This window comes from Symsagittifera roscoffensis, chromosome 5, assembly GCF_963678635.1.
Source record: "Symsagittifera roscoffensis chromosome 5, txSymRosc1.1, whole genome shotgun sequence".
Lineage (NCBI taxonomy): Eukaryota > Metazoa > Xenacoelomorpha > Acoela > Convolutidae > Symsagittifera > Symsagittifera roscoffensis.
This window is the reverse complement of record NC_087066.1, coordinates 34,539,856-34,559,006: the sequence shown is the minus strand read 5'-3', so window position 1 is coordinate 34,559,006 and position 19,151 is coordinate 34,539,856. Positions and strand designations below refer to the sequence as shown.

Sequence of the window (19,151 nt, the reverse complement as noted above, 5' to 3'; positions counted from 1 at the left end):
ATGTAGTGAAGGTGGTCTTTGTGTTGTCACCAGGGTACGCTGCATTGCCAGAACCCCTTCAGTTTGTGTACACGATGGTCACAACGATAGCAGAGGGACGGTTCAACGTGATAATTCCTGCCCCGAACAGAGTGGTAGATCCAGACAATTACTACCCATCCCGATCTCAGCTTCCTGCCGATTGGGGTGACATTTCCAATGCCATACAGGGACTCAAAGATTGTAGCACAACTCGGTTGGTGCTAGATGAGGTTCTGGGGTTGGAGCTGTCCAACTTTGCCAGATTGCTGAAGTTAAGACCAGGGGGCTGATGTTCTCTGGTTCAGACAGATGGATCATGCAGAGAATGAGCAGGGAAGAACAGTCAGGAAAAACATGGCATCAGCGGAAGAAGATCGCATGGCAATGGCTTTGTGCACGAAGCCGCCCAACAACGTATGGTTCTACTTGTCACCAAGGCTGTGCACCTTGGGTGAGGACGAGTTCGAGCATGCGCCGGCAGTGATCAAAAATATACACGTGTATCTGAAGAACTTGTTTGATGCCCGGGAGTTAGCTGGGGGTATGATGTTGAAATTGATGCAGGACGTAAACACGATGTCGCTGGACAAGTTCCAAGCTGACGTGCTAGCCACGAGGGCACAGTATGAACGATCGGATGCCATCTTGGGTGGAATGGGAGTGGGATGGACGCCATCCTTCCTGTCGACGTGCTATCCGAGGGCATCTCGGAACCTGATCGCGAGTTTCGTCAAGGACATCAGGAAGTTGTCGATTGGCCTGATATTAGCCCTATACGTGACATTTGGTCATGAAAATTTCGTGAAGGGACCGGCGAACCTCTTCACCCAAGCGTTGGCAGATTTGAGATTGGATGGACTCCTGACTCTGATTGCCATGACCTACGGTCGACTGGGTAATTTGCTTGTGCTGTTGCGTTACCCTGAACAACTCCAGGGAACAAGTCGTGAGTTCAACGCGCAGTTGGAAACCGCCTCGCTCAGGAAGATGAAAGACTGGAGGACTCTCCTGCTCCAATATCTCTTGCAACAGAACAGAAGCGTCACAGGAGAAGATAAGGTGGCGAGGGATGCGGGTGAGTGGAATTAGTATTGTGGCATGCCCTTGCTGACAGATTTGGCTGTCATGATGCGGATCCATCCGTTGGCCCTGATTCACGGACCGCGGGAATTTGTCACGGTGGTGTATGGACCGGTGATGTCTTTCGCGTTCCCGGTCGTGCAAGTCAAGGCATACAGGACTTCTGTATTGTATGTCAACCTGGTCTCAGTCGTGGACTGTTCCGTGCTGAATTGGGTAGAGCAGAGGGAGTTGAGAGGGCTGGCAAGCGACGATAGGCTGTTCGGAAGAATAGCGGAGCCAGGATGGGTGTTGATGGATTTCAACAACCACTTCAAGTGCCGAATGGGCCGTGAGGACCTTGCCCACATCCAGTTTAACCCGAAGCTATGGAATCTGAGACCAGTAAGGAAGATACAGGAGCGGCAATGAGAGTCCCACTCTTGCCAGAAGCCTACGCACACGCGAAAGAGAACCAGCAAGCGTGACTTTCCGGGTCCAGGCCGCTGCCGGACCAATGCCCTCGATATCCACCGATAAGGAGGATGTTGTTGGGAGTCACATCTCCCGTCATTGCCCCTCGCATCGGAGCAGCTCGTGATGCAGAGAAGAGAATGCTGAAGTGGAGTGAAGGGATGGAGCCGCGCTTCATCAGCTGAAATGTTGCAGCCGAGCACACGTTTGACTTCTCATTTCCTGATGCTTGGAGTAGGAAAAAGATCAAGGCACTACTTTCCAGGAGACCAGAGGTCTCGGCTGAAATGTAGAACGAGGTGTATACTCCCACAGATGACTTATCAAGACTGAAGTGGTCAGGAGAAGTGAAAGTAGTGATGCTGGAAGTGGCAAAGGAGAGCAGAGGAGGCTCATACATAACGATAGAGGACCTGGCACCACATGGCGAGGAGTCTGTAGAATTCCTGGTGAATGATGAATTGTTTTATCACGCAGGAGACATGACCGTACCGGCGCGGCCGGACTCGGGCATAGACACACGACAAGGCCCCTCAGGACCCAAGCCAAAACCTGATGCAGATGATGATGAATTGATGGATCAGGACGATAACGATAACCACATCGAGGGAAAGACGGGAAAACCGGGTGAGACGGATCTAGGAGCGTTGGAGAGAGACTTACTAGAATACAGGTTCAGTGAAGACGACGATGGGGAAGTCGATGGGAGTCTATTGCTGATGACGCCATCGTCATTCATGTCCCCTACAAAGGAGGCGTCGGTCGACTTATCCCCGATGGACCTAATAAGTCAGGCGAGAGAGTGCCGAAGCAGGGATCCGCGAAGATTGCTCCATGAGTCACCGAGGAGGAGAAAAATTGAAGAGTCAATGAGGGTATCCTTCCTGAGTACGCTACCGGAAGAGGAATGGGAGAGATATCAAAGTGAACTAGAAGGCAAGGCAGGGGCAACCTGGAGCCGAGTGAACTTCATGGAAAAGTCATGGGACGTGATACGACGATATGGGACGCAGTCCATAATGAAGGTGGGATTGAACCAACCCATCATGCGTGAGGTCTTGGAGAAAATAGTGAACTCCATGGAGTCGGATGTTCTGACCGAGTCAGATACAGAAGACAGTGCCGATGATCAGCAGGTCACAAAGAAATTACCCGTTAGACGAGCCAGAAAGGGGCTGAAGCGACTAAAAGGGAAGACAGGATGTCGAGCCGTGAACCCGAGAGTGGTGAAGTCGAAAGACGGCGCAGTGGTGGCCTCTCTGACGAGCGCAGGTCGTTCAGGCGAGAGCGGGCAAGGAGATGGTGCGACACTGACCGGGGGAGAAAAAGAGAATCTGATACCCCCTATGCTCTTGGTACGTCTGACCACGACAGCCATGAAATCAAAGAAAACAGCACGAAACCTGGCAGACACTAAGCTAGAGATGGAGATCATCAGTCAGTGTGGATCTGGCGGACTTGAAGATTACAGGCCCTCGCGAACCAACATGGCCAAGTTGAAACTGGAAGGACAACTCGACGTGGTCGAGTACAGTCGAGTCACTGTGCCGGAATCGGTCCAAATGGGAGATCCAATAGGGGGTTATGTGGAGATGTTGAAAGCGAGGAACTCCGCGAGAGGGCACCTGATGGCTTGGAGCGAGAAGCGAGCCATGCAGGAATATCTGAAAGGGCTTACGGAGCATTCTAACTTAAATCGGAAAGAATACGGCACGGTAATGTCCTCGGAAGCGAACGAAATCGGATTGGAAAAACTGTTAGAAATTTCTTGGAGCGCTGCCCTCCAGAGATACTTCGACGAGACGATGCATGCACCTGTGACGGTGGCAGTGTACCTGGCTCATCCGTGCACGAGAACTGATCTGCAAGTACGGTTGGCTTGGTGCTTGATGGGCATCAAGAAGGCGGAATGTGAAGCCAGTAATGATTCGAAATCACGGGAACAGGAGCTGGAGTTGATGGAAGCTCTGCGAGCGTTGGTTTCAAAAGACGATTCTGCGATATCATGGGCTAAGCGTAAGGATGCCCTTTGCTTTGTCAGGTTCGTGGTGGATCGTATCACCACTCCTGTTTTGGGAGAATGCATAAAGATCATTCGGCAAAAGGGAGTTGATTGCGAAAGAAACTTCCTTAGGGCACTCCTGGAACTATATCAGGATATGCCGTTGACTGTACCAAATAGGGAGTCGAATGACATGGAGAGCTATCGCAAGTTGGAAGAAGTGAGAAGATATTCCAACAAAGAATTGAAAGTGAACCGGGAGTTGATTGAAGCAGTCAGGGGGCAAAAAGACTTTGCAACACTAGGGAAACTTAAGTCGTTCCAATATGTGTCTGGTATACCGGGGATGGCGTATAATCCCTTCGTGAATGAAGAAGCCAGGGAAGCGTACTTCCACTATGAGCAAGTCATAGTGCTCAATTTCTAGGTTGAACGGATTAAAGAAACTGGAATGCTGATGGTGGAACAACCCAAGCTGGGAATTATCTTGGAAGAACGAGTGGTCGAACCCTCGGTTCCCGAGCTAAAAGGGCAAGTGAGTTTTGATTGTGGTTCTTGGGACGGTCCCTTGAAAACCAGTCTAGTAACGATGTGGGTACTCATGAAGCCTTCTTGGTGTCCTCATCCTAACGCCGGTTTAATCTGGGACATGACGGCGGATATCACGTTAGACCTGGATGATGACGCGAGTCTACATGATCTGGCCATGATACACCATCTGCTGGCCATGAGGTTGACGAAGCGGAAGAGCAACCAATCCACGGAGCTATCCGAGGAAAGTCCATCGAGCAATTGGTTGAAGCAAGGCACATGCTTGGCTCAACATAGTGGGATGGAAGGACATGTTTGCAACTTGGGACACTGCCTGATTACGGTGAGCGAGCAGCATCGACAACTGGCGCGATTGTACGGAAGATTGAGCATGTCGGATAAGAGTGGCATGGAGTTGGTCGCGGACTGTCATGGGGTGACGGATGTAAACTTGACCACAACCTTGGGATTTTGTAGCATGACGAGTTCGATAGAATCACTTGAGCGCCTGGAGCGTGCCCATGAGCTAGTGACGTCCCTCAGCGTGGAAGTATTCCCTGGAGCATTGCAGACAGAGCAGAAGATCGGAGGCTGGCGAGAAGCTCTGGAAAACGAAATGAATCTGAAGGATAGTGAAGCCTATCATAAACCTACTGGTTCAAAATATCTGGTGGGTTCAAGCTCCGCGCCATATTGCAATAGTAGGTATCCTAGGCACATGGTGGTGATGGATGCGAGGACGCAACAGGTGTTGATTGACCAACTTTTCTCTGTACCAAAGTGCGTAAGGTTGGCCAGAATGTCGGAGAGCTCATATGATTTGTTGGCGAAGATCTTTCGGGCAGTCCCGAAGAGATCTGAAGGCGAGTTGCAAGACGTAGTGGGTGAAGAGTTTCTGAGATTGAACGAATGTAATGTGAGTGAGTTCCAGAAGCAGAAAGCGAGTGGAGCGTTACCCACTGAATTCCCCACCATAGAAGAGAAAGACGATATACAAAGAACTCTGATGGAGGTGGAACCGTTGCTGGGAGCCTCAGGGTATCGTACCCGAGGGAACATAGTGAGAACTCAAGGGGAGTATCCTTGCCACTGCTTGGCGCAGACGTTGTGGTACCCCAAACGCGGGAATCTGATGCTAGTATGGGACGTGGAGGAGTTATACTCTACGGGGTTGCCCGATCAGAATCAACAGGTGTCAATCGTGGTGGTTAGTGCCATGCTGGCAGTGAGATGATTGGAGGCTAACGCGGACACAAGTGAACAGGATACGGCCGTGCCGACTCCTGAGCAGCTGAGCAACGTGAAGATGAGCCGTGAATTGGATCTTTTCAGAACCACCTGCAAGGTTCTGAGAATACCCAAAGCCATTGAAAGAATACGGTCAAGGCAAAGATTGATACCTTGGTTCCGTGCAGTGATGAGCGCCTTGTGTAACTGAAGATGAGAAGAAAGAGGTCTTAAGAGCTGACCTAGAACGAAATGTGAGCCTATGTCTTCACAACAGCTTTTGAAGGAACCAGGAGCAAAAGGTGAATGTGGACCTGCTACCTTGTTGCAAACCGAGGCTGTTGGAACAGGAGAGTTGGGGCACGGCCCGCAACTCCATGGACATGCTGGAGAAAGTCATAGAAGACAGCGAAGCTGAAGATCAGGATGGAGAAGCAATGGAATGAAGATGATGGAACGAAAAGGACAGGTGAAGACGTGAGCAAGAAAAGAAGAGAAGGAGAAAAAAAAACTTAATTGTCTTTGTGTGTTAAAACTTAAACCAATCAACCAAATTTGATTATTGAACTTGTTAAACTTTTTGTTTTGATTTAGTTTGGTCAAACCGAATTTTGAAAATTGTTACAATTGTTAAAATTGTTGAAAGAGAATTTTAGTTATACTACTTATGTATATATATAGAACATAGGTGAGTATATTTACCTATTTAAACACGACTGAAGTTTTTAACCTGTGTAAGACACAATTTCACTGTGTGGCGGCATGGTAAGTTTGGGTAAACTCGCTCGGAAAGGGTGAGTAATTCAATAAACTTCCTAGCCACAGAGTTTTTTAGTTTTAATATTGAAAGGACTGCATAAATAACTGATTATACTTGGTGAGTGACGTTAAGTTAATTTTAACGGGTGGGTGGCCGTGCCACGTCCCAACTTTTTAATCACAAAGAGCGAAAAGAAGTTTTATGGCAAGATGACGTAAGTAGTCAGAAAAGAAATTTTATCTAGGACACTCCTCATGGTGCAAATTTTGTGAAAATGTTGAAAGGCAGTGAGATCTAGTATGATGCCATTTGTGAGCACCTAGTGAGTTGAGGTGGAGTAGATAAATTTCATTTTCTTATGCTATTTGTAAGATTGATTACAGAGAACTGGAACACTACTTGACGATAACCCGGTGTTATGCGATCAATAGGGACATTGATGGGGACTTGTCCGGGGAGTATGTGCCATTCTGCCGGATTGGCACAGCGCAACCTTCCGGCGACACGAAAGAAAACGAATAAAGGCCTTAGAAAAATTATTGCGAAGGAGGGTAGGAGTGTTCTAGAATTTTTATTTTTAAAATTTCGATTGAAGAGTGAATAATTCTGAGATTGAAAGGGACGAAAAAACAGAACAACGACAAATATTGTGGAAAACGGTCGCACAAGAGACGAGAAACACGAAGCCTCTTATCGTGGCAACAACACACGATAAGAACCTTAGCAGTGGATATTAGTGGAGAAGGAAGCTTCAGTGGGGAAGGAATATTCCACGGAACCCTCCCGTGCCACAAATTTGGAGAGATAAGAACATTATATCAGGAAGATTACGGGAGCGCAAGCTTGGTCCCCCAGAGACTGTTGTATGTAAAGGGACTATATAGAACTGACTTCGTAGCTACTTGGATGTCGTGAAACTTTGAATTAACACCGGTATTATTTGATATTTTAGAATATGAGTAGCTAGAAAGAGGAAAGGGTCAATCCATCACCAATGGATTTAATATAGAACTGTCACACAAAAATCATTAAAATAGGTTGTTCGAGCCGTGTTTTTAATGGCAATCACGTAGTCTGAGGATCCGAGACTCAGCTATGTGGTTGTGTTCGCATGTAAACGAAAGCTGATCAAAAGTCGTTTGACTGATGGCCAAAAAATAGTACCTTTTTACTTAGCCCTAAACAGACCAGAAAATCAACTGGCAAGGTCGAGATGGTGAAAAACGAGTAGGATTAAGGTAACTGACGCCTGCCAGTCGTTAATAGGTACTTTTTCTACGCTCCGTCGCTGTGTAGTATTTGGGCGAATGTTACAAATCCTTGAAACCTTGTTTGATCACAACTTTGAACAAATATTGGCACCGGAAAAAGCAAAAACCTTAGATGTTTTCCTAGTCATTAACCCCTCCCTAATCATTAACTCATTCAATGATGAAAATGTTAATAAAATGTATTCAATAGAAAATAAGAACCACAGTGATCACAATGCCTTTACAACAGAAATCAATCTGAACCAAAGGCTAATTGAAACAAGAAGTGATGACAAAGTAAAATATGCATTCAAAAGAGCAGATTGGAGTGCAGTCAAACTACTATAATCAATAATCCCTTCACACCGTTTTGCTTTAGTAACTGCGATTTTTTACTTGATCAATGGTACACCTGGCTTTGGAGAATTCTGAAAGAAAATATACCTAGAGTAACAGAACATAGAGCGACATTCCCCCCTTGGATCACACCCTCAACCTCCCACCTTATTAAGCGCAAAAAAATTTTACCTCAGAAACAGCAATCCTGTCCGAAACCAGAAATTCTATCTAAAACTCTAAACTTAGAAGAAAAAATAAAAATTTCTGCTGATAAAGATCTGAAAAACTACGAATTAGAGGTTTTTGCAGCAAGAAAGTTTAGCACATTTCAGAAGTATTTACGAAGCATAAGAAGAGCACCTAGACTACCTTCGATAATGAAACTTGACGGCAAAGAACTTGAGACAGACAAAAAAAAATGCGATGCGTTTGATCAATTCTTCTAAAGTGTATTTACGAAAGCGGAACAACTAACCGAATTAAGTATCTTTGAAAATGCAAATTACAACCACATCGAGCTGAATACAAACTGCAATGAGAAAATAATGCTCAAACTAGACATCACAAAAGCATCAGGTCCAGATAATTTGGGAAATCTTGTAAACACAAACTTAGCGAAAACAGTATCAAAATCAGTCCTCCTAATTTTTCAAACTTTTTTTTAAAAAAGGTGTATTCCCAGAAACGTGGAAGTTAAGTGAAGTTGTCCCAATCTTCAAGGATGGGAAAAAAATGCGATATTAAAAGATACAGACCGATAAGTTTACTACACTGCATCTCAACAGTTTTCGAAAAGGTTTTTTTTTTACTACATTTATGATAGAGTGCGATATCATCTTCATAACTCTCAATATGGTTTTCGTAAAAAACGTTCAGCAATTACCCAGTTCCTTGCTTACTTACATCAAGTGTACCTGAGTTATGATGACCAAACGACCAAAAATATAACAGCGCTCTATCTAGATTTTGAAAAAGCTTTTGACTGCGTTTCGCATCAACTTTTAATGCAAAAATTGAAGTGTTATGGTTTTGGAGGAAAAGCAATTCAACTAATAGTCTCTTACTTATTTCTTCCAAAATAGTATGTGCGAATAAACAAAGCAAAGTCTAAGATATGTTACCTAACAAGTGGTCCCCCTCAAAGTTGTCTATTGGGACCATTACTTTTCATACTATATATAAACGACTTACCAGATAACTTGAATCTAGTTGACTTTTTTGGATATGCTGATGACTTTAAGGTTAAAGCAACAACTAAAACAGAATTGAACTATGCCACTACGACAATTGAAAATTGGTGTAGTAAAAACCAAATGCGTCTAAATACCGGAAAAAGTACTCTCGTTCATTTCAAAAACGAGCTGGAAGGTCAAATCAAGGGAAATATATTAAAAATCGAAACTGAACAAAACGATCTAGGCATTTTAGTAACACCCACTCTCTCATGGAATGTAAATGAGTCTAAGCGTTGTCAGAAGTCGCTATCGGGTTTTTACTCCCTAAAGCGTAACCTCTCTAAAAACTGTCCTATAACTTCTAAGCTAAATGCCAACACGGGATATGTAGTCCCAATTGTAGTTTATGCCGCGTCAGTAACGCACTACTCGAAATCAAACCTCCGAGCAATTGAAAAGTTTCAACAAACGGCGACCAAATGGATGCTTAACTCACATATTCCATATAAGTGTAAACTATAAAAATTAAGAATGCTACCTCTGTCACTGTACATTGAAATGCACGACCTCCTTCTGTTCATTTTTATAGTTCGCAATAACTACGAAATTGACATTAACCAGTATGCCGAAAACAACAAAAGCTCAACGAGACAAAATGAATAAAGAATATTGCCTTAGGAAAACCAACTCAGACTTCTTCATTAGATGCCCAGCACTTTTCAATGTCATAATTCGACATACCTCAAAACAGTTAATTGACATACAGAAATCTGACAAAGCGGAAATTTAATGGAGATTCTTCGAAAGATACTCAGAAATGGACAGCTGCACATGGCGAAAAATGTGTCCATGTGGAAACTGCCACCCAAATGGAAAACTCAGAACTCATTAACACTAAAACTACATTTTGGGTGCAAACCCATGGGGTAACAACCCTAAATCCTCTTCTTCTGCTGCTACTACTACTACTACTACTACTACTACTACTACTACTACTACTACTACTACTACTAATACTGCTACTACTACAACTGCTGATAGCAGGAAAACGGAATAATTTAATCAGAACGTCAAAATTATCAGAGTAACCGAGGTTACAGTCAGGAGTCCCTTGATCACATTTTCCAGTAAAAATTCTAGGAAATATTTACTAACACTTGCACAGATTAAAGCAGAGTTGAAAAAAACTCAAAAAGATTGACGTGAGGCTACGGATCTATCATATATTTATATTTAGTTGCGCTTTAGTTCCCTTGTCTCTCGGAATAAAAAAATTTTCGAAAGTAGTTTTATCATCAATAAAGCTGAATTAATAGATAGCTTTTGTAAACTGTATTGCGAGGAGATTATGTGCTTAAGAAAACTACCGGCCCAGGGATCCTCAGTACACGAGCTCAATAGAGAGAGAGATAGAGGATAGATTCTGTCCCATTGACCGAGATTTTGAAGTCTCGTGTGGTTCAGCGACGTAGTCTCGGGTGGTTCAGCGACGTAGTCTCTGGACACTTGAGAACTCTGTACAAGGCTATTTTGTTTGCGCTTGATCTCACCGCTGCCTTCGATACGGTGGATCACAGTTATCTCGTCGAACGAATTCTGCTCAACCCAGCGCCGAACAGTATCAAACACGGGATGATTAACTACTTGCAGGACATACAAGCAAGAGTTAATTTTCGCGGTAAAAGCTCGAAGCCTCGCAAAATAAGAGCCGGTATTGTTCAAGCTGGTGTATTGTCCGACTTCCCAGTGCCTCCGGAAGGAATCAAGGTCATCATCTACGCAGATGATGTGACAATCTGCACGTCGGGTCCTAACCCAGATGACCTCGTTGACAGACTTAACAGCTATAACGAAACAGTCTGCAGCTACTTCCAGTCACTGGATCTCACTATAGATAGATAGATAGAAAGATTGATATATAGATAGATAGATACTTAAATTAGTTATAGAATGACATCTATAAATCGTAATAAGACATAACAAATTAAACTATATGTCATGAAGTCTGCGCAGCAGGCGATAAGGAAATATTTTCATTGGCCTCTCCATCTTACAGCGAGCAATCACGACAGCGCAGGTTGTTTGCTGAGTAGGTAGAACGTGTCGGAACTAAATCAAACAACAGATGATCAGAACCTGTTTGGAGGATTGCATTGTAGAGTTTTTGGTCAGCTCTTCTAATAGTTGCAGATATTGGTTCATAAGTATCAGTAACTTACTTATTGCAAGTCTTTGAAACAAATTTATCTTCTCTAGATCTTTAACATTTGAACCACACCAAACGTTAATGCCATAGTAAAGTTTTAGGAGATTGAAAGCACGATACAAAATAGCAAGTTCGTCCTTCGAATAACCGATTTTACCAAGGCGCCAGATTGAAAAAAGTCTTTGAAACAAATTTATCTTCTCTAGATCTTTAACATTTGAACCACACCAAACGTTAATGCCATAGTAAAGTTTTGGGAGATTGAAAGCACGATACAAAATAGCAAGTTCGTCCTTCGAATAACCGATTTTACCAAGGCGCCAGATTGAAAAAAGTATAGAATTCGATTGTTTAACAGCTTTGTCAATATGCTTAGCAAAACTAAATTTGGAGTCAATCATAAACCCCAGCACTTTGAGGTCATCAACAACCTCTATGCCCACAATCATACGTATGGCATTACTGCCACTATAGTTGAAAATGATAAGCATATCCTTGGAACATTTCTGAACATTGAGAAACAAGTTTCTTGCGTCAAGTTGATGACAGAGCGAACTAATAAATTCCCGAGCATGGTCAGAGCTATTGCAGCCAGCTACAAGAGGATTGTTGTCGTCAGCATAAGTTGATAACGTGGTGGAAATATCTGAAATATCAATATCATGGGTAGAGCCATTGTAAAGAGGCGGACCAAGGACAGTGCCCTGAGGGACACCATGACTAGTATACAAAACAGTTGAATCGAAGCCATTGAGAGAAGTATTACGGGCTCTATTTTGCAAGAAGTTAATGATTACGTTGACAACCGCCGGATCCACTGCTGGGACAATATTCATTACTCCTTCTATAACACTCTTGTGGGAAATAGTATCAAAAACTTTCGACATATCTAAAGAAAAGAAGCGAACATTATCATAGTTTTCACGGAAATTCCAGAGATGATGTTGCAGCCTAATGAGCATACAGGAAGTAGAAGAATGTTTACGAAAACCATACTGGTTACGTCATAAGGTTACTTCTGGTTACATCTGTTATAAGGGCCTTGCAGGTAGTTCTGATAAATTAACCTTCCAAAAACGCTGGCCATAACAGAAGTAACACAGACAGGCCTCAACTCCTTTGGCTGCTTTGGAGACGAAACTTTTGGCAAGGGAGATTTTTTTGCAAGCTTCCAAAACTCCGGGAAAATACCTTGTTCCAAGCACAAGTCAAACATATAACAATAAATTTCGGCCAAATTGTGGGCATTGTCCTTAAAGATCCAAAACGGCAGAGGGTCCGGGCCAGTAGCGGTGCCCCTAATGCATTTCATGGCATGAAATATTTGCAAGAGCAAAGACTGCGGACCGTCATTTGTAGTCTCCAAATAAGTAGGCTCAATGGGCCTCCAGAAGCAGTGGAGATGCCATTATAGTACTGGTTAAGCTGCTCAGCCGAAAAAGCACAGGTGCGATCTGGGGCTATTGTATTCTTATTCAATAAAATATTCACACGCTGCCACCAGTTTCGACCACTGGAATCAGAAAAGGCACGTTTAGTAATTAACATACGAACTTGAAGGTCGACAGCATTCGCCTCCGCAAATTTACCTCGGCGTGTATGTCGATGCTTCTTCCTTAAAAGATATTTGATAACCGGAGTCATGAAAGGTGGATCCTTTGAGCTAAGAACAACACGTTTCAATGGACAGGCAACCTTATACAGATTCAGAAGCTCGTTAGAAAGTTCCCCTAACAACACATTTGGATCGTTGTAGTTAAGAAAATATTTTAAATCATGGGTATCCAGCAAATAGTTCAAATGATTTTTGTTGGCAAATCAGGAAAGTAAACAACCTTCTTTTCAGATTGTTCAACACCATGATAAGCAACCAAACCCATATGGTCCGTTCTCAGAGTAGCGTAAATCGTTCAATACCACTGAAATAATTTTCATCCGAACACAATATTTTGCCTATTAGTCCCGCGCGTGGTTTCCATACAAACATTTTAAAGACCCCAATCTAATACGAGGTCGTCAGTATCCAATTTGTTGAAATCCCCACAGAGTACAATAATTGACGAGGGGTTCTGGTCCTTGAAGACATTGATGGAATATGAGATATGCATTTCTAGCTGACGACCATACGTAAAATCAGGTGGAAAATAAACCAAACAGACCAACAAATATTTATTTCCTACGCTAACTGACAGCCATAGAATTTCATACTGATCAGAATGATGACAAGTCCACCGATCACTGACAATAATTTCACGAACAAAAATACAGACACCGCCGCCTGTGGTTTTGTTAGAGTTCAACGAACTGCGGTCTTTCCTAAATATATTATACCCAGGAATAGCAATAAACGAATTATCAATGTCCGTGGTTAACCAAGACTCAGTTATACAGATAATATCAAATCCGTGATAACTGGCATCACACTGTAGTTCATAAATGGCATTATCTTTTTCAATGAACGGGCATTCAGCAAACAGAGAGTAATTTTAAGGTTGGTTAGTCAAAACACATGTTCTTTGCCATCCAGTTACAATTTGAAATCTCTAACTCTCAGTCTATCCTTTGAGATACCGGTTTCGACAAGTTTATAACGTTCAGAGAGAATACGCGACTCCACTTTCTTTTCGTCAACAGTAAGCTTTCTGGATAAGTAGATGCGATCAGAATAATCTTTCAAGATATGCGATTTAGCCAGCAACTTACGAACCAGCCATGGTTTCTTAAACCCCACCAGCAAGGTTCTCGGCCTGGTAGCTTCAGATCGAGACTTTCCCAGCCGAAAGGAATCAGTAATAGGCTCATTGACAGGCTCTCCCAAACACTCCATATCTTTTCTGACTGCTTGAACGTCTGAATCCATTCTGTCATGCAATATCTGGTTGGAAGGTTCAGGCACGCCATTTTTTCTTATTCCCATTTTACTTTGATCATCAGGTGTAACAGGCGTTGCTGTGTGGCCACTTACAGTTGTCTTAGTATCAGTGGATACAATAGCTGCTTTAAGATTGATGACTTCAGTTTTGATAGATTGTAGAGAAGTTTCAATAGACTTATCTCGAATGGACGTCTTCATTGCTGTCTTGGCATCGTCAAGGCAGTTCGCACAGGCCCACATCCGATGGCAGATGGTCGTAAAGCTGCTGCGGGATGTCCGTACACGACCGATGCCACCACTCGCAACATCTATCGCACTGCACTCCATCGTCTTGCTTCTTCACGGCTGCGTTGCAGGATGTACACGGTGAATTTTGAGCACACTTCAAGCGTCCACGAGTCTCCGTCATCATAGCATCTATTTAATAAGTTTATCACAACAATTAGGCTGTTTCTTGTTATCGTTTCATGACTATCTCAGAAGACAAGTCGACAGTCACTCGTTTCACTCCTCTGTCCGCTCAGGCCAACAAGCATCCTCAGGTTCTCGTGCAAAGCAACATCCTGAAGCTAGCCAAGAAGCCCGCGCCAATCTCCTCGGAGTTACCCTCGACACGATGGTCTGCTTTGGACCGCACACCTATTATTTTCACACTTGCGTCTGGCCTGTTGCCTAAAAATGTGCTTTTGTTACTCCAATTCTGAAGTCTGGGTCACCTAATGATATTACAAACTACAGACCTACCAGTATCTTACACCCCCTTGGTTTATGTTTTGAAAAAGTTCTCTTCAATCATATATATCCAAAGATTGGAAAACATTTATCAAACTCTCAGCATGGTTTCAGAAAACAGCGATCAACTGTAACACAGTTGTTATCGTTTCTTGATGAAGTATACCACGCTAGTGATTTCAACGTTCCTTCTGCTGCTGTTTATTTTTACTATAGTAAAGCCTTTGATTCTGTTCGTCATGATATCTTTCTAAACAAGCTATCAACGTATGGTTTCGATCATGATTTCTTGTTACTTTTTTCGTGGTACCTCTGTAACCGATCACAGTTTGTTCGTATAAAAGCGCATATTTCCAATCCGCGACCTGTTATTAGTGGCGTTCCTCAAGGCAGCATCTTTGGGTCGCTTCTTTTTCTTCTTTTCATCAATGATCTGCCAGAGAGTATTGATTTTTCCAGTTGTTACTTGTTCGCTGACGATTCAAAGTTGTTTTCTACTGATATTACTTCTCTACAGCAAGATATTGATTGTTTTACGTACTGGTGTGCAGGAAATGATTTATCGGTCAACCACGATAAGTGCAGTCTCATTGTTTTCAAAGAAAATTTTTCTCGTCATGTGGTGGTCAACGACCAGGACATAACTGCCTCAAATGTTGTAAAAGACCTTGGTTTACTTGTCTCTGATGACTTGAACTGGATGATACATATCAATAGTAAGCTGCTATTATGTAACAAGTCACTTCATTTTATCAGGAACAATTTTCCTTTCACTGTTTCTCAATCCAAAAGCTCTTGTTCGTTAACATGTGTACATTTTTTATGCATCCTGTTTCGTTTCCTTCATTATGTAATATCCAAAAACTTGAACGTTTTTATCGAAAGTGTCTGAAATGGGTTAGTAAATAAAAACTAGTTGTTTCTCACGAAAACTCTACCTATCTGTTACCATCTTATCTTTAACGATGCGTTACTGTTCTACAAAATGTTACATGGTCTTACAGAATTGCTGTTTTCTGCGTATTTCTTTTTTAAGGTGACCACCAACCGGAAATCGACCGTCCTCTGCACAATTTAAACAGCAGAGAAGTGACAGACTGAGAAATTCTTCTTTCATCGCGTTGAGAAATCGGTCAACGAGTTGATCCGTCTTGGTGTAGACATCTTCGCTCCCCTCGAGTCTTTCAAGAGAAGAGTTAAGGAACTTCTTTTAGAGAGAACTGTGTCAACTTTTGATCAACTGAGCTCGTTTTTATGGGTCTTGAAGTGCACCTGCTCAAACTGTCAATCTTGACTTGATATTTTTGTTTTTATTTTTGTCTTAATTTTTTATTTAAAGAAATTAACTCTTTCTTCTTCTTCTTCTTCATCTTCTTCTTATTATTATTATTATTCTTCTTATTTTTCTTCTTCTCCTTCTTCTTCTTCTTCTTCTTCCTCACCAGAGACATTGCTGCCAAAGCCCAGGAGATCAACGCCGTTCTCAAAAACCTCGCAGAACAAAACACTCCGCAGAACATGCACAGAACAAAGCACTGCGAGTAACAACAGGATGCTACAACATGACGAACATAGACTATCTACACAATGAATCACGAGTTCTTCCCATCAAAGAACACACAAATATGCTTGCACAACTACATGCCGTCTTCACTAACCAACAAAACTCTCCCACATCGACCACAGATGAAACCAGACCTGTTTTGTAAATACGAAAACCAGCTACCGAATATACATATCGATTCGAAAGAAGTAAAAAGGCTACAAATGGAAAGCAATACACACAGAGACCGTCATCGAAACCAGCAAAAACCTCAGACGGAAGCCTGTTTATGGAAGCGCACCACCAGAAAAACATAAACAGAGATTTTCTTGCCTAGAGTCCGCAGAACACGCTTGGCACAACTCAGAAACGGATACTATCGCTTATTGAACTCACACGTGTCAAGACATGATTTTTAAAATTTCAATTAAAATGGGCCCTTCCGTCATGCGACGGTACGTGCACAAGTTGGATAGGGCTGTACCAAAGCTAAAAACCCATCGGCAAAACTTTATGAATAAATCAAGTCGATATTAATATCAAGAGAATTGTCAATTAAAATCTACCCTCTTCGATTATAGCACAGATAGAATTGTCTATGTTGGATGTATTTTTAAGATTTGTGCACCCCCTAAGACAGAAGATTGCAGTCCTCAGAAGTGCAAAACTTGTTTTTGTTCTTAAAAAAATTATTATGTCCGAGTATGATTCGTTCTGTTTTTCGCTTAGTTTCTCAGCTAGTTCCTGGATGGTTTTTGTAGAGCCTGGTGCTGCTCCTCCGGTACACGCAAAAATTAGTGGAACAAGTTTGATTTGTTCAACATCCATAATTCTTTGTTGGAATTTTATTGATTTGACACTCTCATATTTGTAGGCGTCAGAAATAGTTTTGGGGCAGGATTTAGCATGGGGTGTTGAAAATTTTTACATCGAAAAAGGTTCGGCTGAATCGGCCTCCCCGGAGTCCATTTGCACTGAGGTCAAGTCGAGCGTCCTCTTCAGTAGTGGTTGTTTGTTGTGAAAGCTTTCGCCTTCCAACAATTGAAGATTCGGCTGTATTTCATCATCATGGCATACTTCGTCCAGGAGTATCGCAAAGGTATCGCGAATTTCATTGTGTCTTAGGTGAGTGTATCCACCTTTGGAACAGCGTAGTGAGTGGGTCAGTGTGTACGGTTGTCCACATGGGCATGTATGTGGGGTGTTTGGTGGTTCCCATCCTTATCTCAGATGTATTCCATCTTTAAACTCTGATTTATTGAGGGAAAAATTGTATTTTTTAAGTGTAGCACGCTTAGCCATTTCGATGCTCCTTTCTGTGACGCTAGATTTAACGTCAGTTGTTTTTTCTGATGGGCATTTTGCCATCGTTTTAGCCTTTTTCGAGATTGTGATATTCTCTCTCTCAGTTTTGATGTTTCTATTTATCAGAGTTTGTTCCGTTTCAGCTATTTCTGCATCACTGTTTTCTAACGGATCACAAATGGCTTGTGACCACTCATAATTTCTGGAAAAGTTCGTGTTACTGAAGAGGTCTAATCCTCCCAGTCTAAGTGATATTGCAAAAAGTTGCGATCTTCATCGGTTGTATGGTCTTTACCAGTATTGCTAGGAAGTAGCTGATGTCTTACGTTTTTCTCAATTTCATCCATTTTATTAAATGCTTCCGGAGTTGTTCTGCTTAGAAAGCTTAATTTATTTTGAACTCCCTTTGTGTAGCAGGAGTAGGCATTTTGTGGTGATGTTTTAGCTATTTTGGAAAGCTTCAGTTAGGGTAGCTGTTTTTTCAATTTCGCTTTCCATGTCTTTATCGTATGCTGACGGTGTTCCTATAACCGATCCAAGGACTCTAAAACCGTCTACCATTGTAATATTTGTGCCTTCACGACGGTTTTCTTTTATATGAGTTGACACTAGGAAGGCTTCACATTGTATCTGAAAGCCTTTCCGTGCACATCCAGGTTGTCCAGTATTGCGCGGAGACTCTTAACAATTACCTGCAGCGCTTCCATCATCTGCGTACCATTTTTGGTTGATATTTGGTTTTTGCAGGAACTCAATCAGTTCGATCATCCCAATTCCGTACATAGCCATTGCGAGGGAATCACCTTGCTTTGTGCCTTCAGTAGATGTCAAAATCGTGTTATTGACATATAGATTTGAGGGATGTTTATATGAGTTGGCCAGCCTTTGATGTAGCGCCGGACAAAAGATTTCTACATTTTTAGAGCAAGTTCTCTTTTGAGCGAATTGAAGGCATTTTCTGCATCAAAAAGTAGTATGCCGTCCGTTTCCGGTTTCTAAAACTCGTTCCTCAAGCTGTGGATAGCTATTCGATTTTTCGATTCCACATTTCTGGCCTAAGCAAAGTTGGAATTTTATTGCGAGATTTCTGAGATCTGTTTTTTTTTTAATTTGGGGTTGATTATTTGGCCAAATATTCGTCTCAGAACTTCGCCTATACCAATGGGCCGTACCCCTGGATTTTTGTCCAGAAGTATCAGGCGACACGAGCTGTACGCCGTTAGGTTTTCATGTGGGAGAACTTTAGTTTCTATTGTTTAGGATAGTTTACCTATTATTTTGCAAAACTCAAGGGATGGCTGGTTGCAGTAAGTTAATATCCTTCTCCATTCGCTCGCATCTAGATCTGAGGGACCGTGGCTTCCGTGCGTTTTCAGGGTTGATTTTCGAACTGTCTTGGCGTTTATTTGTTCGAATATAGAGGGGTGGTGTGGCATTGTGTCTTCACTAACTTCAGTTATATATTTAGTGTTCGCTGTTTTGGCTTGAGGGTGTTTTTCATTTCAGGATACCAAGGACTGTTTTTCCTTCAATGGTTCGTTTAGGGGAAGTACTCCTTTTGATTTCTTGTCTGAAAGGCAGCCAATCGCAGCAGATATATTGCCTGTACTCATCAGTTTATCGAATTGCTTAACTTCCTTGTTTACTTTCGA

At 42.5% G+C, this 19,151-nt stretch overlaps 1 protein-coding gene across 3 annotated transcripts in view; it reads right to left on the bottom strand.

Annotated features, from left to right (window-relative positions):
• The window catches only part of LOC134847027 (GDP-fucose transporter 1-like), a 46,964-nt gene extending 32,599 nt beyond the window's left edge, over window positions 1–14,365 (bottom strand). For all 3 annotated transcript variants that reach the window (XM_063864515.1, XM_063864516.1, XM_063864513.1), the window contains exon 1: window positions 14,339–14,365. The gene's annotated coding sequence lies outside the window, so the exon portion shown is untranslated. The remainder of the gene's footprint in view (window positions 1–14,338) is intronic.
• Window positions 14,366–19,151: the final 4,786 nt, after the last annotated feature.